A 21,592-nucleotide genomic window follows, 5' to 3' on the forward strand; every position below is an offset into this window, starting at 1 on the left:
CGTCCTTCGCCTCCTGGGTGCGGAACCTCACGAGCCAGAGGTGGCTCATCTGGTAAGCGCCAATGACGCTGACATCCCTAAGGACGCCGGCATCTTCTAATGGTTGACGAAAGTCCTCTATTCGATACGGACGATTCGAGGTATAACCGTGCAAGAAAACACACAAACGCATACCTTCGTCAGCCGGCAGTGACGGTAGCAGAAAGCGATAACCAGGAGGTGGTCCAGACACCGATTCATCCCGACCAACAAAGGCCGTTGCGACACCTCGCCCGGAGCGAGCCATTTCTGCGTCCGTCTAGCAGGGCAGCCAGAAGCAGAATCTCACATGGTATGGCCGATGGCGAGAGACAGTGCTTTCCGAGTCTTTATGTACTGTGTTTGGCCCTCCAGGATGCAAAACTGCGCATGGATACTTCCCTCGCTCGTGGCAACAGCCGCCAAGCGTGCAGTTACCTGCCCTGCGCTTTTCTCAGCCGTTCTGGCGAACCTAAACCACTGCGGCATGCACGGAAAGAGCAGCGGGAGCGAGCCTGTGTTGTTTACACATGGACCGGCAGTGGGTGCGGTGCATGGTGCGGTGGGCGCATATTGTGCGCTTCTGCGCAGTGTTATGCGCACACTGGGCCTCCCAGCTATCTTGGGGCTTTGCTAGAGTTTAATCTGCAGTGTACCCGCCGCGGCAGACGTCAGAATGACAGCCGAGACGCCACGGGTTCGCTTCGAGTTTTGCCACAGTTTCGCGTCCGCACGTACTACACGTTGGACACGTTGCCGATGAGATTGTATTATCGATAACAAAATAACGTCACCTCCTATAGTTGCCTGAGACACTGCGCAACTATGACAGAAAAAAAAAAACGTGAAGGGCGAATAAAAATGCAAAAGAAATGCCATCAGCACTCGGTGTTCCCAGGTGGTCTCCCTCCCAAGTACTGACCGAGCCCAATGCTGCTTAGCTTCGGTGATCGGACGAGAACCGGCGTATTCAACATGGTATGGCCGATGGCGAGAGACAGTGCTTTCCGAGTCTTTATGTACTGTGTTTGGCCCTCGAGGATGCAAAACTGCGCATGGATACTTCCCTCGCTCGTGGCAACAGCCGCCAAGCGTGCAGTTACCTGCCCTGCGCTTTTCTCAGCCGTTCTGGCGAACCTAAACCACTGCGGCATGCACGGAAAGAGCAGCGGGAGCGAGCCTGTGTTGTTTACACATGGACCGGCAGTGGGTGCGGTGCATGGTGCGGTGGGCGCATATTGTGCGCTTCTGCGCAGTGTTATGCGCACACTGGGCCTCCCAGCTATCTTGGGGCTTTGCTAGAGTTTAATCTGCAGTGTACCCGCCGCGGCAGACGTCAGAATGACAGCCGAGACGCCACGGGTTCGCTTCGAGTTTTGCCACAGTTTCGCGTCCGCACGTACTACACGTTGGACACGTTGCCGATGAGATTGTATTATCGATAACAAAATAACGTCACCTCCTATAGTTGCCTGAGACACTGCGCAACTATGACAGAAAAAAAAAAAACGTGAAGGGCGAATAAAAATGCAAAAGAAATGCCATCAGCACTCGGTGTTCCCATGTGGTCTCCCTCCCAAGTACTGACCGAGCCCAATGCTGCTTAGCTTCGGTGATCGGACGAGAACCGGCGTATTCAACATGGTATGGCCGATTTTTTTTTTTTTTTTTTTTCTTTATTGCCTGGCTTTGACATACAAACTGGACAACACTAACAATCAACAAAAGACAATAACTATGTACACACTACTTGTGGTCAGCCAGCATAAATCTGGCTTCGTCCAATTAAAATTCACGCAACGTACAGAGCGGCTCTACTCTTGAGAGCCACTCCGGAGGCTCCGCAGCGGCTTTCTGAATGGCGAGAAACATGTCCATGCTTTCGCGGAAATAAATTCTAGCAGGTCTTGCGTCTCTGTCACAATGGTAGCCTGCCATTCTGGAGCGCCATATACAGTGGAGGCCTGTCAGCATTATTAAATCGAAAGGCACCCCATCCTCATTTTCAACACATAAGAACCGGATGCCATACGGGTCTAGTGGAAATTCTTTCTTTAATGTTCGCTGCAATACATCCCAAAAATAAACCCCTTCCCAACAGTGTAAAAATACATGGTCTATTGTTTCCGGCTTTCTGCAAATTAAACAGTTAGATCCCCAAGGTAAAAATAATTCCTTTCCTTCTAAAAATTTTTTAACCGGTAAGGTTCCGGTGTGCAGCTTAAAAAAGAAGGTTTTCGTTCCTGATGGCACCTGCATATTTTTAACTCTCTTTAAAACATCTTTGCCTTGGCCTCCACTGTACAAGGCCCTGTACAAGGGCACCGGGAAAACTACATCGCACAAAGCACGGTAGAGTTTCTTTCTTTTCACAGTCGACAGAAAGTCATTTGAAAACCGCGCGGAAAGAAACCTTACACTGGCAACGATTTCCCGGTAAAAACCGGTGACCCTACTGTAAACCTCAGCAGTTCCGACTATGTACTCTGGAAGGAGATGCCGCAGCCTAACTTGGCATACGGTACGCAAAAACGGGTCTCTTGTGTCCCGAAGAAACAAAAAACGATTGACCAGCTGTCTCAAAAACAAATGGCCCAGTCCCAGCCCGCCTTCTTGAACCCGTCGGAACAGGTTGGTCCGGCTGCAGCGCTCCCATTCAGACGACCAGACAAAGACGGCGAAAATTCGGTGCAGCTTTTGAATGCTTAGCCGTGAACAGTGCAACACCTGCATTACGTACCAGAGCCTGCTGATAAAGAACAAGTTGCAAACAGTGGCTCTGGCGAAAATGGACAAGGTCGTTCCTTTCCACTTATCCGCTCTCTCCCGTATCTCTTTAATCTGTCCTGTCCAATACTGTTCACTGTCACGGTAAGCAGCAAGTGGAACGCCCAAGTATTTATCTGGCGTTGTCGTCCAAGGCACGCTGGCAAACCGCTCAGGCGTAGATGCCCACCCGCCATGCCACAGCCCGAGGCACTTCGACCAGTTAACCCCGCTTCCTGTAGCTTGGCTGAAATCTCGTACACACTGAACAGCCTCGCTTATGCTTCCCTCGTCAACGGAAAACACAGCAATGTCATCTGCATACGCCAAGAGCTTTACTTCGGCTGCTTGTAAAGTGAATCCGTTAATACTATTGTTTTTCAGAATCTTTAAACAAAGGGTCTCCACATAAATACAAAATAAAAGGGGGCTGAGGGGACAGCCCTGGCGCACCGAACGCTGCACGCTAATGGGGGCCCCCAGACTCTTGTTAACTATCAATCTCGTCGTGCAGTTCCGGTATGCCAGGGCCACACCCTCGCGGATAACAGAACCAACATTAACATGGCCTAATACTGAAAACAAAAGTTCATGGGCAACGCAGTCAAAAGCCTTTTCCAAATCGATCTGAAGAATAGCCACCTGACCATCAGTGTCATCACAGGTTTCTAAGACACTGCGCGCAACGTGTATATTTGTAAAAATAGACCGCCCTTTAATCCCGCAGGTCTGATGCGGACCAACTAATAAATGAATCACGGTCTGCAACCTTCGTGCCAAAATCTTCATGTAAATTTTGTACTCGACGTTAGTGAGTGCTATGGGTCGGTATGCTGTTACCAATCGTAATCTGTCTATGTCGTCCGTCTTGGGAATAAGCACAGTATGGGACGACCCATAGGACGGAGGCAGTGCTTTTACTTTATAGGCTTCATTAAAGATTACCTGCAAGACCGGGGAAATTACATTTTTAAATTCTTTGTAGAATGCCGCGCTGAACCCGTCCGGTCCAGGCGACTTACCAGGGTTTAAACTATCTATTGCCTGCTCAACTTCCAATTGAGTTATCGCCTGCTCTAATCTGTCTTTAGTTTCGTCGTCCAGGCGCGGCATCTCGGCCAGAAACGCCTCCTTAAATGTGACAACATCTACCGGATGCAATGCGAAGAGCGCCTGATAATGCTCGAAAAAAGCTGCTTTGATATGATCGATGTCCGTTTTTGAAACACCTCTCCATTCTATTTCGTTTATGTGGTTTCTTTCGGCACGGGCTTTTTCTAAACCAAGCGCTCGTTTCGTTGGCGCTTCCCCTGCAGCCATGTCTTCTGCCCTTGCCCTCACCAGCGCTCCCCGATAACGTTCTTCTTCGATAAGCTGTAACTTTTGTTTGGTTTTTCTTATGTCTTCTATCCATGTACCAGGCGCTCGGCATTCCTGTTTTATCATCTTCTGAAGCAGTGCCTTTAGCTCCATTTCCTCTTTTTTTGCTTCATGACGTATACAGGTGGCTCTTTCTATTGCTTTTAATTTTAAAGTTTCTTTAGTGAGCTCCCACTGCTGCCAAATCCTCATGTTGCTACTTGGTTCTATTTTTGCTATTTCTTCCCTTACAGCTTGGTTATAAAATTCGTCCTGAAGTAGTTTGTCGTTTAACTTCCACATTTCCCACGAAAAAACATTCCCCTTCTTAACAATTCCTATGCAACATTGAACTAAACAGTGGTCAGAAAATGAAACCGGCACTACTCCATAACTATTGCATTTAGGTACAGTATCCGCGGATGCATAAATGCGGTCTAGCCGTGCGTGACTTGAGCCCTCGAATCGTGTGTACTTTACAGCACGCGCTCCTTCAAGACACTCAGCGACATCCTCGAGGTTGCAGTTCACAATCACTCGCAACAACACTTGAGTGCTCTTATCTCGGAAATTTCGGACACTTGTCTTGTCGCGCGCGCTAAGAACACAGTTATAATCGCCCATAACAATCAGCTGTCTGTCCGTGCGAAGCCGTTCTTGGACACTTTCAAAAAACGTGGCTCGGCCATCAACCGAATTAGGAGCGTACAGGCAAACAATGCGCCAGTCAGTGTTGCACAGTGAAAAATCTATGGACACGTATCGACCCGACAAACACGAATAATGACCGTGTACCTCTAGCCCCGGCAACTTCTTGACAAACAGAATACAACCTGCCGATGTGCCCACCGCATGGCTGACAACGGCAAAATATCTAGACGTGAAACGCCGCACCATGCTCCCGGTCTCTTCCTCACCATCGACTTTAGTTTCCTGCACTGCTAATATATCAATGTCTTGCTCCGTTATAAGTCGGTACAGCTGGCTTTGTTTTCTTTTGCCTGCCAGGCCTCTGACATTTAAGGTAGCGACTTTGAACGGAGTTGCGGAAGCCATTTCAACTTAAGAAGAAGGGACCGAAAGCATGGTGCTTACCTCCCGCGCCTAGCATGTCGCTAGACGATGCCGTCGCCGCCGGTGTCATCCGGCGCGAGCACATGGACCTGGTCAGGCGGCGCCTTGCCGCCGCCACGCCTGTCATCCGGAACCTTCGGGCGCGGTCGCAGACTGGGTCGTCGTGCTTGGGGCGTCTTTGTCGGCGGTTCCTCCACGCTGGAATCCGCTGCCTTCTCCCCGTCGGCCTTGGTCTCGGTGTGCGGACGCTTCGCAGGGGTGGTCACGCCGGTGTTCACGCGGGCGTCGGCCTTCTCGTCGCGGTTCTCGCTGGCCGCCTTTGTTTCCACGTCCACGTGCTCTGGCGGGCTCGGGTTTTCTTTGGGCGTCTCCACAGGCGTCGAAGAGAGGTCAGTAGTTAGCGACGCGCTCTCCTGTGCGCCAGCCCCGTCGGCGTTGCTGCTCGAGACAGCTGGTTCAACCCCCGCCGTTTTGCCCGTGTCGTCGATGCCGCTGGCTGCTTCCTCCGCCTCGACGACATCCATGAGCTCTGCGGAGTCGCTCGCCGCTACACGCCCTGTAGCCGACGCGTAGGTGCGCACGCAGTCAGCCTCGGAGTGTCCATAGCGACGGCACTTCGAGCACCTGGGCACCTTACAATCACGGCGCACGTGCCCCGTGCCGCTGCAGCGCAGGCACTGCATCGGCCGCCCTGGCACCACCACGAGAGCCAACTCGCCAGCGACTCGTACCTGGTGGGGCAGGTCATCCACCTTCACGCCTGGCTTCAGTTTGAGGAGCACGGTCCTCGTGGTGGACCCCTTCTCCTTCATGCCGGCGACGCGCCAACGCTCCCGGGTGACTTCGGTCACGTTGCCGAACGCCGCGAATGCCGTACGGATGTCCTCGTCGGCGACGCCGTGAAGCATCCAGTGCAGTCGCAGCTTGACCTGGTGGTCCTCTGGGTCAAAAACGATGCAGCGGCGTCCCTTGACTTCCAGCTCCTTCATGGCGGCCAGTTTCTTTGCGGCGTCAGCGCTGCTGAAGGTCACCGCCCACACGTGGTTTATCTGGTACGCCCCCAACGCCACGACGTCGGGGAGCGCACCAACGTTGGCGAGGGCGTCCCTGAAGTCTTCGACCCTGTAGGGTCGCACACGCACGTCGCCGTGCAGAAAAACCGTGTTTAAAACAACACGTCCGGTGGGCAGGGTAGGCAGAACGATCTCGTATTCCTTATCAGCTTCGCTGGAAAACCTGTTTCCGCGGCCGGCAACGGCCGCTATCGCCGCTCCGTGGGAGCCCATGATTCTGCGTCCGTCACTCACGGTGGCTGGAAGTAGAATGACATGGTATGGCCGATGGCGAGAGACAGTGCTTTCCGAGTCTTTATGTACTGTGTTTGGCCCTCGAGGATGCAAAACTGCGCATGGATACTTCCCTCGCTCGTGGCAACAGCCGCCAAGCGTGCAGTTACCTGCCCTGCGCTTTTCTCAGCCGTTCTGGCGAACCTAAACCACTGCGGCATGCACGGAAAGAGCAGCGGGAGCGAGCCTGTGTTGTTTACACATGGACCGGCAGTGGGTGCGGTGCATGGTGCGGTGGGCGCATATTGTGCGCTTCTGCGCAGTGTTATGCGCACACTGGGCCTCCCAGCTATCTTGGGGCTTTGCTAGAGTTTAATCTGCAGTGTACCCGCCGCGGCAGACGTCAGAATGACAGCCGAGACGCCACGGGTTCGCTTCGAGTTTTGCCACAGTTTCGCGTCCGCACGTACTACACGTTGGACACGTTGCCGATGAGATTGTATTATCGATAACAAAATAACGTCACCTCCTATAGTTGCCTGAGACACTGCGCAACTATGACAGAAAAAAAAAAACGTGAAGGGCGAATAAAAATGCAAAAGAAATGCCATCAGCACTCGGTGTTCCCAGGTGGTCTCCCTCCCAAGTACTGACCGAGCCCAATGCTGCTTAGCTTCGGTGATCGGACGAGAACCGGCGTATTCAACATGGTATGGCCGATTTTTTTTTTTTTTTTGTCTTTATTGCCTGTTTTGACAGATTACAACAGATCATAAACAGATGTTCTGCGCTGCACACTCAAACAACAAGAACGGACATGTGTTTCACTCGCGTGAGAAAATCAAAACTGTCTCAGGGAACACAACTCTCCCATCAACTCGATAACTTCATCTCCAAAACATAGCTCCTTGTACACTTCACGTAGCTTAAATATGTTTTCTTTGAAGTAATCGCGGACAGAACGCGCATCTTCATCACAGTGTCGTACAGCCATCCTGCTTCGCCAAATACTGTGCAGGCCAAGCAGGAAAATTACATCATATTTATAAAGATCCGGCTCTATGTCCAGGAATCGTATCCCATACGGCGTTAGGGGTAAGTCTTTCTTTATTGTACGCTGGAGCACGTCCCAAAAGAGCAGCGCATCCCAGCAATCAATAAAAACGTGTTCTATTGACTCTGGTTTGCGACACAACAAGCAGTCAGCACCCCATGGTAGAAACAATCCCTTTTCCTCCATCCATGTTTTAACCAGCAACGTCCCAGTGTGTAACTTGAAGAAGAACGTCTTCACACCCGCTGGCACCAACATTTTTCGTACTCTTTTTAAAACATTTCCTGCTTGGCCTCCACTATACATAGATCGATAGATTGGCTCTGGGAAGACAGAGTCGAGCAAATCTTTTAACAATTTCTTACGCGTGACATTAGAAAGATATTCCAAACTGAAGCGCGCATTCAGAAACCGGAAAGCAGAGACCACTTCTTTCAAAAACCTACTTGCACTGTATCTCATCCCGTCCACACTGGAAATAACATAGTTTGGCAAAGCCGAAGAAAGCCTCACTTGAATAAATGTCCGCAGGAAAGGGTCGCGTTGATCTCGAAGAAACAGAAATCTTGACACCACCTGCCTCAGGTACAAGTGTGGCAAGGAAAGACCCCCTTTTCTCAAACGCAGAAATAAATTATCACGTTTAGTCCTCTCCCATGAGGACTGCCAAACAAAAACTGCGAAGAGACGATGAAACTTTTGAATGCTAAGTCGAGAGCATGAAAGGACCTGCAACAAATAGCACACTTTTGAAACCAGATATACATTGCATATGTTTGCGCGCGTGAATACAGACAGTTCCTTCCCCGACCATTTCTGTGCACGCGTGGAGAGTTCTTGAATTTTCTCCTTCCAAAAGTCATCGTTATCTCGATACTTGTCAAGAGGTACACCTAGGTATTTGGAAGGAACATGTGACCATTTTACACTTGCATGAAACAAAGGCGCTGATGCCCAATTCCCATGCCAAAGGCCCGCACACTTGTCCAGGTTAACAACGCTATTGGTTACATCACAAAATCTACGAACAACCGACATCGCATGTTCTATGCTGCTGTGGTCACTACAGAAAACTGCCACATCATCGGCATAAGCCAATACTTTAATTTCACATGCTTCCAGTTCGAAACCACGAATACAGCTGTTATTTATTACATTTCGGCAAAGTGGCTCCAGGTACAGAGCGAAAAGTAGCGGTGACATTGGGCAGCCTTGCCGCACGGATGCTCTAACGGCAATTCTGTCTGTGAGCTCTCGGTTAACAACCAGATTCGTGGTGCAGTTGCTATAGGCCATTTTAACCCCTTTTAAAATAACTTCTCCAACACAGACATGTTCAAGGATTTTAAAAAGAATGTCATGACATACACGGTCAAATGCCTTCTCTAAATCAATTTGCAACATTGCGACTCGCCTAAAGTCAGCGTCACAGCATTCCAGTATACTCCGAGTGACATGAACATTCGTGAAGATGGTCCGCCCTTGAATTCCACATGTCTGGTGGGGGCCAACCAAGATGTCCATAACTGATTGTAAACGTTTGGCTAATACTTTCATAAAAATTTTATAATCAACATTAGTAAGCGTTATCGGCCGATAACCTGTAACTTGCTTAAGCTGAGCAGGATTGTCAGTTTTCGGTATAAGTACTGTATGTGCACGAGAAAACGACGGTGGTAAAATACCAGTTCTATATGACTCTTCATAAACGCGTTGCAAAATGAGAGCAGTTTCACGTTTGAACGCCTTATAAAATTCTGCTGTTATCCCGTCAGTACCTGGCGATTTCCCCAAGTGAAGCTCATCAATAGCGCATTCCAATTCCGCTGTTGATAAGTCGGCAGACAGGATGTCAGTGTCTTCACTGGTCAGTCGGGGTAACAGACTTAAAAATTCATCCTGAAAGGCCTGTACATCTGCCGATTTGGAAGCGAACAAATCACGGTAATGCTCACTGAAAGCCTCCCTTATCGCCTTGGGATTGTCTGTCAGAATGCCTTTGTTTTCAATTTCTACGATATCTTTTCTTCTAGCGTATCTTTTTTCTGTCGTCAAATTTCGCCTACTGGGCATATCATCTGCCAGCAAGCGATCTGCTCGTGCACGAATTGCAGCTCCCTGAAACAATGTCGCATCGATAACCTCAAGCTTTGCTTTAACTTCGCTGATAAGGTCACTGTATAGTCCCGGAGCTCTATTTTCCTCTGTAATTAATTCTTTCAACATCTGTTTTAGGTTCTTCTGTTTCGCTTTCTCAGCGTGCTTGATTTCTACGGACCTTTCAATAGCCCTCATTTTGACATCAATTTTGAATTCCTCCCACTTTTCTGCCCAACTTTTTCCATAATTCAACCGAACTTCTTCTAACACGTTCTTTGTTTCTAAAACAAACGAATCGTCCTTTAGTAACTTTGCATTCAGTTTCCACAAGTCCCAGCTGAATTTCGCTTGAGGTGTCACATTCCTGCCAATGGTAAATATGACACAACAGTGATCGCTAAACGTAACCGGTTCGACGATGTAGTTATCGCAAATTGCCGCCAGGTCAAGGGAAACGTAAGCTCTATCTAGCCTAGCATGACTACACCCTTGAAAATGTGTATAATGACGCCTCATTCCGCCCTTTGCAAACTGGGCTACGTCTTGAAGTGAATACTTTTCAATGTTTTCTTTCAAGAAAACAGCACTTTCGCTTTCGGTGACTGTTGAGCCTGATCGGTCATCTGCACTGAGAACACAATTGAAATCCCCTAAAAGAATGACAAGTCTATTGCATTCCAGATACGCACATAGTTCCTGGAAAAACAAAAGTCGTTCACGGGGTTTCGTAGGAGCATACACACAGATAACTCTCAAATATTCCTCCCCGTACAACAGATCACAGAACACAAACCTTCCCCTCGTGCAATACACCACTGCTTGTTCCTCGATATTAAGACTGTTCTTAATTAACAGAACACAGCCCGCTGATGTCCCCACTGCATGACTAGCACGCACGTTATATCGCGGCTTGAACTGCGCAACCATAGCGTCTGTCGCGCTCGCACTCTCTACCTTTGTTTCTTGTACTGCAAGAATGTCCAGGTCTTTCTCATAGAGCAGGCGCCTTAGCTGACATTGTTTACGTCTAGCTGCTAGTCCACGCACGTTTAACGTGCCGCATTTTAAATTTGACGGAAGACAAGCCATGCTGAAAATCCTGAGCACAAAAAGGTACAAGTCCCTTACCAGGCGTACGCCTTACCCTCCGAGAAGGGGCGATTAATCAGCGCTCCTTGCGCTGCGCACGGGAGACGCGGACGATGAACGACACTCAGGCACATACTTCCCCTTGGCCCCGGTGGGTCTGAGCCACTGGCGCTCAAGGCGTTGCGACCTGACCTCGGTGGAAGGTTGTGAAGGGGACGGCAACACCGTCTTGGCACGCTTAGCCGGACCGAAGGTGTCATGTGATGCCCTTTCATCCTCGACTGGCTCCGCTTCGGCGTTCATGGCAGACGCCTGGTCACTCATCGGCGGCGTTTCAGTCGCGTTGCTCAAAGCTCGTTGTTCGTTCGGCGTCTTGCTCGAAGTTTCCATGTTTCCGTTGGAGACGCTTCCCTGTTCCCCAGACGCACTCTTCTTTGGACGGTCATCAGGGGCCGCCGTTTCAGCTTCCTCAACGTCCATGATATCCTGTTTATCATCACAGTCCTCTGAGGCCGCCCCTAGCACATTGGCGTACGTACGTATGCAGTCCTCACGGACATGACCAAAGGCTCGGCACTTAGTGCAGCGGGGCGTCTGGCAGTCGCGGCGGATATGCCCGCGTCTGCGACATCGGAGACAAACAGGCGCCCTACCGGGCACAACCACAAGGACGGAGCCCCCGTAGAATTTGAAAAGATGCGGTAGCTCCTCCGCCGTGACTCCCTCTTTAAGCACCATTCGAGCGACACGTGTTGTCGACTCCGCCGATTCAAATCCTGGAACACACCATTCCTCATGCTGAATTTCCATCACTTCCCCAAACTCGCTCAGGGCCTTCCGTAGAGTCTCACTGGGTATGTGAAATGGCACCCAGTGAATCTTCACCTTGATCTCCTTTCGACAGGGATCAATAATGGCACAGTAACCGCCTTTCACACTCAGGCCCCCGGCCGCAAGTACAGCGTCCTTCGCCTCCTGGGTGCGGAACCTCACGAGCCAGAGGTGGCTCATCTGGTAAGCGCCAATGACGCTGACATCCCTAAGGACGCCGGCATCTTCTAATGGTTGACGAAAGTCCTCTATTCGATACGGACGATTCGAGGTATAACCGTGCAAGAAAACACACAAACGCATACCTTCGTCAGCCGGCAGTGACGGTAGCAGAAAGCGATAACCAGGAGGTGGTCCAGACACCGATTCATCCCGACCAACAAAGGCCGTTGCGACACCTCGCCCGGAGCGAGCCATTTCTGCGTCCGTCTAGCAGGGCAGCCAGAAGCAGAATCTCACATGGTATGGCCGATGGCGAGAGACAGTGCTTTCCGAGTCTTTATGTACTGTGTTTGGCCCTCCAGGATGCAAAACTGCGCATGGATACTTCCCTCGCTCGTGGCAACAGCCGCCAAGCGTGCAGTTACCTGCCCTGCGCTTTTCTCAGCCGTTCTGGCGAACCTAAACCACTGCGGCATGCACGGAAAGAGCAGCGGGAGCGAGCCTGTGTTGTTTACACATGGACCGGCAGTGGGTGCGGTGCATGGTGCGGTGGGCGCATATTGTGCGCTTCTGCGCAGTGTTATGCGCACACTGGGCCTCCCAGCTATCTTGGGGCTTTGCTAGAGTTTAATCTGCAGTGTACCCGCCGCGGCAGACGTCAGAATGACAGCCGAGACGCCACGGGTTCGCTTCGAGTTTTGCCACAGTTTCGCGTCCGCACGTACTACACGTTGGACACGTTGCCGATGAGATTGTATTATCGATAACAAAATAACGTCACCTCCTATAGTTGCCTGAGACACTGCGCAACTATGACAGAAAAAAAAAAAAACGTGAAGGGCGAATAAAAATGCAAAAGAAATGCCATCAGCACTCGGTGTTCCCAGGTGGTCTCCCTCCCAAGTACTGACCGAGCCCAATGCTGCTTAGCTTCGGTGATCGGACGAGAACCGGCGTATTCAACATGGTATGGCCGATGGCGAGAGACAGTGCTTTCCGAGTCTTTATGTACTGTGTTTGGCCCTCGAGGATGCAAAACTGCGCATGGATACTTCCCTCGCTCGTGGCAACAGCCGCCAAGCGTGCAGTTACCTGCCCTGCGCTTTTCTCAGCCGTTCTGGCGAACCTAAACCACTGCGGCATGCACGGAAAGAGCAGCGGGAGCGAGCCTGTGTTGTTTACACATGGACCGGCAGTGGGTGCGGTGCATGGTGCGGTGGGCGCATATTGTGCGCTTCTGCGCAGTGTTATGCGCACACTGGGCCTCCCAGCTATCTTGGGGCTTTGCTAGAGTTTAATCTGCAGTGTACCCGCCGCGGCAGACGTCAGAATGACAGCCGAGACGCCACGGGTTCGCTTCGAGTTTTGCCACAGTTTCGCGTCCGCACGTACTACACGTTGGACACGTTGCCGATGAGATTGTATTATCGATAACAAAATAACGTCACCTCCTATAGTTGCCTGAGACACTGCGCAACTATGACAGAAAAAAAAAAAAAACGTGAAGGGCGAATAAAAATGCAAAAGAAAGAATCAGCACTCGGTGTTCCCAGGTGGTCTCCCTCCCAAGTACTGACCGAGCCCAATGCTGCTTAGCTTCGGTGATCGGACGAGAACCGGCGTATTCAACATGGTATGGCCGATGGCGAGAGACAGTGCTTTCCGAGTCTTTATGTACTGTGTTTGGCCCTCGAGGATGCAAAACTGCGCATGGATACTTCCCTCGCTCGTGGCAACAGCCGCCAAGCGTGCAGTTACCTGCCCTGCGCTTTTCTCAGCCGTTCTGGCGAACCTAAACCACTGCGGCATGCACGGAAAGAGCAGCGGGAGCGAGCCTGTGTTGTTTACACATGGACCGGCAGTGGGTGCGGTGCATGGTGCGGTGGGCGCATATTGTGCGCTTCTGCGCAGTGTTATGCGCACACTGGGCCTCCCAGCTATCTTGGGGCTTTGCTAGAGTTTAATCTGCAGTGTACCCGCCGCGGCAGACGTCAGAATGACAGCCGAGACGCCACGGGTTCGCTTCGAGTTTTGCCACAGTTTCGCGTCCGCACGTACTACACGTTGGACACGTTGCCGATGAGATTGTATTATCGATAACAAAATAACGTCACCTCCTATAGTTGCCTGAGACACTGCGCAACTATGACAGAAAAAAAAAAAAAACGTGAAGGGCGAATAAAAATGCAAAAGAAATGCCATCAGCACTCGGTGTTCCCAGGTGGTCTCCCTCCCAAGTACTGACCGAGCCCAATGCTGCTTAGCTTCGGTGATCGGACGAGAACCGGCGTATTCAACATGGTATGGCCGATTTTTTTTTTTTTGTCTTTATTGCCTGTTTTGACAGATTACAACAGATCATAAACAGATGTTCTGCGCTGCACACTCAAACAACAAGAACGGACATGTGTTTCACTCGCGTGAGAAAATCAAAACTGTCTCAGGGAACACAACTCTCCCATCAACTCGATAACTTCATCTCCAAAACATAGCTCCTTGTACACTTCACGTAGCTTAAATATGTTTTCTTTGAAGTAATCGCGGACAGAACGCGCATCTTCATCACAGTGTCGTACAGCCATCCTGCTTCGCCAAATACTGTGCAGGCCAAGCAGGAAAATTACATCATATTTATAAAGATCCGGCTCTATGTCCAGGAATCGTATCCCATACGGCGTTAGGGGTAAGTCTTTCTTTTTTGTACGCTGGAGCACGTCCCAAAAGAGCAGCGCATCCCAGCAATCAATAAAAACGTGTTCTATTGACTCTGGTTTGCGACACAACAAGCAGTCAGCACCCCATGGTAGAAACAATCCCTTTTCCTCCATCCATGTTTTAACCAGCAACGTCCCAGTGTGTAACTTGAAGAAGAACGTCTTCACACCCGCTGGCACCAACATTTTTCGTACTCTTTTTAAAACATTTCCTGCTTGGCCTCCACTATACATAGATCGATAGATTGGCTCTGGGAAGACAGAGTCGAGCAAATCTTTTAACAATTTCTTACGCGTGACATTAGAAAGATATTCCAAACTGAAGCGCGCATTCAGAAACCGGAAAGCAGAGACCACTTCTTTCAAAAACCTACTTGCACTGTATCTCATCCCGTCCACACTGGAAATAACATAGTTTGGCAAAGCCGAAGAAAGCCTCACTTGAATAAATGTCCGCAGGAAAGGGTCGCGTTGATCTCGAAGAAACAGAAATCTTGACACCACCTGCCTCAGGTACAAGTGTGGCAAGGAAAGACCCCCTTTTCTCAAACGCAGAAATAAATTATCACGTTTAGTCCTCTCCCATGAGGACTGCCAAACAAAAACTGCGAAGAGACGATGAAACTTTTGAATGCTAAGTCGAGAGCATGAAAGGACCTGCAACAAATAGCACACTTTTGAAACCAGATATACATTGCATATGTTTGCGCGCGTGAATACAGACAGTTCCTTCCCCGACCATTTCTGTGCACGCGTGGAGAGTTCTTGAATTTTCTCCTTCCAAAAGTCATCGTTATCTCGATACTTGTCAAGAGGTACACCTAGGTATTTGGAAGGAACATGTGACCATTTTACACTTGCATGAAACAAAGGCGCTGATGCCCAATTCCCATGCCAAAGGCCCGCACACTTGTCCAGGTTAACAACGCTATTGGTTACATCACAAAATCTACGAACAACCGACATCGCATGTTCTATGCTGCTGTGGTCACTACAGAAAACTGCCACATCATCGGCATAAGCCAATACTTTAATTTCACATGCTTCCAGTTCGAAACCACGAATACAGCTGTTATTTATGACATTTCGGCAAAGTGGCTCCAGGTACAGAGCGAAAAGTAGCGGTGACATTGGGCAGCCTTGCCGCACGGATGCTCTAACGGCAATTCTGTCTGTGAGCTCTCGGTTAACAACCAGATTCGTGGTGCAGTTGCTATAGGCCATTTTAACCCCTTTTAAAATAACTTCTCCAACACAGACATGTTCAAGGATTTTAAAAAGAATGTCATGACATACACGGTCAAATGCCTTCTCTAAATCAATTTGCAACATTGCGACTCGCCTAAAGTCAGCGTCACAGCATTCCAGTATACTCCGAGTGACATGAACATTCGTGAAGATGGTCCGCCCTTGAATTCCACATGTCTGGTGGGGGCCAACCAAGATGTCGATAACTGATTGTAAACGTTTGGCTAATACTTTCATAAAAATTTTATAATCAACATTAGTAAGCGTTATCGGCCGATAACCTGTAACTTGCTTAAGCTGAGCAGGATTGTCAGTTTTCGGTATAAGTACTGTATGTGCACGAGAAAACGACGGTGGTAAAATACCAGTTCTATATGACTCTTCATAAACGCGTTGCAAAATGAGAGCAGTTTCACGTTTGAACGCCTTATAAAATTCTGCTGTTATCCCGTCAGTACCTGGCGATTTCCCCAAGTGAAGCTCATCAATAGCGCATTCCAATTCCGCTGTTGATAAGTCGGCAGACAGGATGTCAGTGTCTTCACTGGTCAGTCGGGGTAACAGACTTAAAAATTCATCCTGAAAGGCCTGTACATCTGCCGATTTGGAAGCGAACAAATCACGGTAATGCTCACTGAAAGCCTCCCTTATCGCCTTGGGATTGTCTGTCAGAATGCCTTTGTTTTCAATTTCTACGATATCTTTTCTTCTAGCGTATCTTTTTTCTGTCGTCAAATTTCGCCTACTGGGCATATCATCTGCCAGCAAGCGATCTGCTCGTGCACGAATTGCAGCTCCCTGAAACAATGTCGCATCGATAACCTCAAGCTTTGCTTTAACTTCGCTGATAAGGTCACTGTATAGTCCCGGAGCTCTATTTTCCTCTGTAATTAATTCTTTCAACATCTGTTTTAGGTTCTTCTGTTTCGCTTTCTCAGCGTGCTTGATTTCTACGGACCTTTCAATAGCCCTCATTTTGACATCAATTTTGAATTCCTCCCACTTTTCTGCCCAACTTTTTCCATAATTCAACCGAACTTCTTCTAACACGTTCTTTGTTTCTAAAACAAACGAATCGTCCTTTAGTAACTTTGCATTCAGTTTCCACAAGTCCCAGCTGAATTTCGCTTGAGGTGTCACATTCCTGCCAATGGTAAATATGACACAACAGTGATCGCTAAACGTAACCGGTTCGACGATGTAGTTATCGCAAATTGCCGCCAGGTCAAGGGAAACGTAAGCTCTATCTAGCCTAGCATGACTACACCCTTGAAAATGTGTATAATGACGCCTCATTCCGCCCTTTGCAAACTGGGCTACGTCTTGAAGTGAATACTTTTCAATGTTTTCTTTCAAGAAAACAGCACTTTCGCTTTCGGTGACTGTTGAGCCTGATCGGTCATCTGCACTGAGAACACAATTGAAATCCCCTAAAAGAATGACAAGTCTATTGCATTCCAGATACGCACATAGTTCCTGGAAAAACAAAAGTCGTTCACGGGGTTTCGTAGGAGCATACACACAGATAACTCTCAAATATTCCTCCCCGTACAACAGATCACAGAACACAAACCTTCCCCTCGTGCAATACACCACTGCTTGTTCCTCGATATTAAGACTGTTCTTAATTAACAGAACACAGCCCGCTGATGTCCCCACTGCATGACTAGCACGCACGTTATATCGCGGCTTGAACTGCGCAACCATAGCGTCTGTCGCGCTCGCACTCTCTACCTTTGTTTCTTGTACTGCAAGAATGTCCAGGTCTTTCTCATAGAGCAGGCGCCTTAGCTGACATTGTTTACGTCTAGCTGCTAGTCCACGCACGTTTAACGTGCCGCATTTTAAATTTGACGGAAGACAAGCCATGCTGAAAATCCTGAGCACAAAAAGGTACAAGTCCCTTACCAGGCGTACGCCTTACCCTCCGAGAAGGGGCGATTAATCAGCGCTCCTTGCGCTGCGCACGGGAGACGCGGACGATGAACGACACTCAGGCACATACTTCCCCTTGGCCCCGGTGGGTCTGAGCCACTGGCGCTCAAGGCGTTGCGACCTGACCTCGGTGGAAGGTTGTGAAGGGGACGGCAACACCGTCTTGGCACGCTTAGCCGGACCGAAGGTGTCATGTGATGCCCTTTCATCCTCGACTGGCTCCGCTTCGGCGTTCATGGCAGACGCCTGGTCACTCATCGGCGGCGTTTCAGTCGCGTTGCTCAAAGCTCGTTGTTCGTTCGGCGTCTTGCTCGAAGTTTCCATGTTTCCGTTGGAGACGCTTCCCTGTTCCCCAGACGCACTCTTCTTTGGACGGTCATCAGGGGCCGCCGTTTCAGCTTCCTCAACGTCCATGATATCCTGTTTATCATCACAGTCCTCTGAGGCCGCCCCTAGCACATTGGCGTACGTACGTATGCAGTCCTCACGGACATGACCAAAGGCTCGGCACTTAGTGCAGCGGGGCGTCTGGCAGTCGCGGCGGATATGCCCGCGTCTGCGACATCGGAGACAAACAGGCGCCCTACCGGGCACAACCACAAGGACGGAGCCCCCGTAGAATTTGAAAAGATGCGGTAGCTCCTCCGCCGTGACTCCCTCTTTAAGCACCATTCGAGCGACACGTGTTGTCGACTCCGCCGATTCAAATCCTGGAACACACCATTCCTCATGCTGAATTTCCATCACTTCCCCAAACTCGCTCAGGGCCTTCCGTAGAGTCTCACTGGGTATGTGAAATGGCACCCAGTGAATCTTCACCTTGATCTCCTTTCGACAGGGATCAATAATGGCACAGTAACCGCCTTTCACACTCAGGCCCCCGGCCGCAAGTACAGCGTCCTTCGCCTCCTGGGTGCGGAACCTCACGAGCCAGAGGTGGCTCATCTGGTAAGCGCCAATGACGCTGACATCCCTAAGGACGCCGGCATCTTCTAATGGTTGACGAAAGTCCTCTATTCGATACGGACGATTCGAGGTATAACCGTGCAAGAAAACACACAAACGCATACCTTCGTCAGCCGGCAGTGACGGTAGCAGAAAGCGATAACCAGGAGGTGGTCCAGACACCGATTCATCCCGACCAACAAAGGCCGTTGCGACACCTCGCCCGGAGCGAGCCATTTCTGCGTCCGTCTAGCAGGGCAGCCAGAAGCAGAATCTCACATGGTATGGCCGATGGCGAGAGACAGTGCTTTCCGAGTCTTTATGTACTGTGTTTGGCCCTCCAGGATGCAAAACTGCGCATGGATACTTCCCTCGCTCGTGGCAACAGCCGCCAAGCGTGCAGTTACCTGCCCTGCGCTTTTCTCAGCCGTTCTGGCGAACCTAAACCACTGCGGCATGCACGGAAAGAGCAGCGGGAGCGAGCCTGTGTTGTTTACACATGGACCGGCAGTGGGTGCGGTGCATGGTGCGGTGGGCGCATATTGTGCGCTTCTGCGCAGTGTTATGCGCACACTGGGCCTCCCAGCTATCTTGGGGCTTTGCTAGAGTTTAATCTGCAGTGTACCCGCCGCGGCAGACGTCAGAATGACAGCCGAGACGCCACGGGTTCGCTTCGAGTTTTGCCACAGTTTCGCGTCCGCACGTACTACACGTTGGACACGTTGCCGATGAGATTGTATTATCGATAACAAAATAACGTCACCTCCTATAGTTGCCTGAGACACTGCGCAACTATGACAGAAAAAAAAAAAAACGTGAAGGGCGAATAAAAATGCAAAAGAAATGCCATCAGCACTCGGTGTTCCCAGGTGGTCTCCCTCCCAAGTACTGACCGAGCCCAATGCTGCTTAGCTTCGGTGATCGGACGAGAACCGGCGTATTCAACATGGTATGGCCGATGGCGAGAGACAGTGCTTTCCGAGTCTTTATGTACTGTGTTTGGCCCTCGAGGATGCAAAACTGCGCATGGATACTTCCCTCGCTCGTGGCAACAGCCGCCAAGCGTGCAGTTACCTGCCCTGCGCTTTTCTCAGCCGTTCTGGCGAACCTAAACCACTGCGGCATGCACGGAAAGAGCAGCGGGAGCGAGCCTGTGTTGTTTACACATGGACCGGCAGTGGGTGCGGTGCATGGTGCGGTGGGCGCATATTGTGCGCTTCTGCGCAGTGTTATGCGCACACTGGGCCTCCCAGCTATCTTGGGGCTTTGCTAGAGTTTAATCTGCAGTGTACCCGCCGCGGCAGACGTCAGAATGACAGCCGAGACGCCACGGGTTCGCTTCGAGTTTTGCCACAGTTTCGCGTCCGCACGTACTACACGTTGGACACGTTGCCGATGAGATTGTATTATCGATAACAAAATAACGTCACCTCCTATAGTTGCCTGAGACACTGCGCAACTATGACAGAAAAAAAAAAAAAACGTGAAGGGCGAATAAAAATGCAAAAGAAAGAATCAGCACTCGGTGTTCCCAGGTGGTCTCCCTCCCAAGTACTGACCGAGCCCAATGCTGCTTAGCTTCGGTGATCGGACGAGAACCGGCGTATTCAACATGGTATGGCCGATGGCGAGAGACAGTGCTTTCCGAGTCTTTATGTACTGTGTTTGGCCCTCGAGGATGCAAAACTGCGCATGGATACTTCCCTCGCTCGTGGCAACAGCCGCCAAGCGTGCAGTTACCTGCCCTGCGCTTTTCTCAGCCGTTCTGGCGAACCTAAACCACTGCGGCATGCACGGAAAGAGCAGCGGGAGCGAGCCTGTGTTGTTTACACATGGACCGGCAGTGGGTGCGGTGCATGGTGCGGTGGGCGCATATTGTGCGCTTCTGCGCAGTGTTATGCGCACACTGGGCCTCCCAGCTATCTTGGGGCTTTGCTAGAGTTTAATCTGCAGTGTACCCGCCGCGGCAGACGTCAGAATGACAGCCGAGACGCCACGGGTTCGCTTCGAGTTTTGCCACAGTTTCGCGTCCGCACGTACTACACGTTGGACACGTTGCCGATGAGATTGTATTATCGATAACAAAATAACGTCACCTCCTATAGTTGCCTGAGACACTGCGCAACTATGACAGAAAAAAAAAAAAACGTGAAGGGCGAATAAAAATGCAAAAGAAATGCCATCAGCACTCGGTGTTCCCAGGTGGTCTCCCTCCCAAGTACTGACCGAGCCCAATGCTGCTTAGCTTCGGTGATCGGACGAGAACCGGCGTATTCAACATGGTATGGCCGATTTTTTTTTTTTTGTCTTTATTGCCTGTTTTGACAGATTACAACAGATCATAAACAGATGTTCTGCGCTGCACACTCAAACAACAAGAACGGACATGTGTTTCACTCGCGTGAGAAAATCAAAACTGTCTCAGGGAACACAACTCTCCCATCAACTCGATAACTTCATCTCCAAAACATAGCTCCTTGTACACTTCACGTAGCTTAAATATGTTTTCTTTGAAGTAATCGCGGACAGAACGCGCATCTTCATCACAGTGTCGTACAGCCATCCTGCTTCGCCAAATACTGTGCAGGCCAAGCAGGAAAATTACATCATATTTATAAAGATCCGGCTCTATGTCCAGGAATCGTATCCCATACGGCGTTAGGGGTAAGTCTTTCTTTATTGTACGCTGGAGCACGTCCCAAAAGAGCAGCGCATCCCAGCAATCAATAAAAACGTGTTCTATTGACTCTGGTTTGCGACACAACAAGCAGTCAGCACCCCATGGTAGAAACAATCCCTTTTCCTCCATCCATGTTTTAACCAGCAACGTCCCAGTGTGTAACTTGAAGAAGAACGTCTTCACACCCGCTGGCACCAACATTTTTCGTACTCTTTTTAAAACATTTCCTGCTTGGCCTCCACTATACATAGATCGATAGATTGGCTCTGGGAAGACAGAGTCGAGCAAATCTTTTAACAATTTCTTACGCGTGACATTAGAAAGATATTCC

General features: G+C 50.0%; 3 non-coding genes and 6 pseudogenes across 3 annotated transcripts; all 9 read right to left on the bottom strand.

Moving 5' to 3' along the window:
• Positions 1–891: 891 nt before the first annotated feature.
• LOC149369290 (5S ribosomal RNA) lies at positions 892–1,010 on the bottom strand. Its single transcript, XR_016287525.1, has one exon. It is a non-coding gene; the product is annotated as a 5S ribosomal RNA (ribosomal RNA).
• A 547-nt stretch (positions 1,011–1,557) lies between these two features.
• Positions 1,558–1,676, bottom strand: LOC149369291 (5S ribosomal RNA; annotated as a pseudogene).
• Positions 1,677–7,108: 5,432 nt separating this feature from the next.
• Positions 7,109–7,227, bottom strand: LOC149369292 (5S ribosomal RNA; annotated as a pseudogene).
• Positions 7,228–12,601: 5,374 nt separating this feature from the next.
• LOC149369293 (5S ribosomal RNA) lies at positions 12,602–12,720 on the bottom strand. Its single transcript, XR_016287526.1, has one exon. It is a non-coding gene; the product is annotated as a 5S ribosomal RNA (ribosomal RNA).
• Positions 12,721–13,267: 547 nt separating this feature from the next.
• LOC149369294 (5S ribosomal RNA) lies at positions 13,268–13,386 on the bottom strand (annotated as a pseudogene).
• Positions 13,387–13,935: 549 nt separating this feature from the next.
• On the bottom strand, positions 13,936–14,054 carry LOC149369295 (5S ribosomal RNA; annotated as a pseudogene).
• Positions 14,055–19,425: 5,371 nt separating this feature from the next.
• Positions 19,426–19,544, bottom strand: LOC149369296 (5S ribosomal RNA). Its single transcript, XR_016287527.1, has one exon. It is a non-coding gene; the product is annotated as a 5S ribosomal RNA (ribosomal RNA).
• A 547-nt stretch (positions 19,545–20,091) lies between these two features.
• Positions 20,092–20,210, bottom strand: LOC149369297 (5S ribosomal RNA; annotated as a pseudogene).
• Positions 20,211–20,758: 548 nt separating this feature from the next.
• On the bottom strand, positions 20,759–20,877 carry LOC149369298 (5S ribosomal RNA; annotated as a pseudogene).
• Positions 20,878–21,592: the final 715 nt, after the last annotated feature.

Source organism: Amblyomma mixtum, chromosome 1 (assembly GCF_055824585.1).
Source record: "Amblyomma mixtum isolate Tamu chromosome 1, ASM5582458v1, whole genome shotgun sequence".
Lineage (NCBI taxonomy): Eukaryota > Metazoa > Arthropoda > Arachnida > Ixodida > Ixodidae > Amblyomma > Amblyomma mixtum.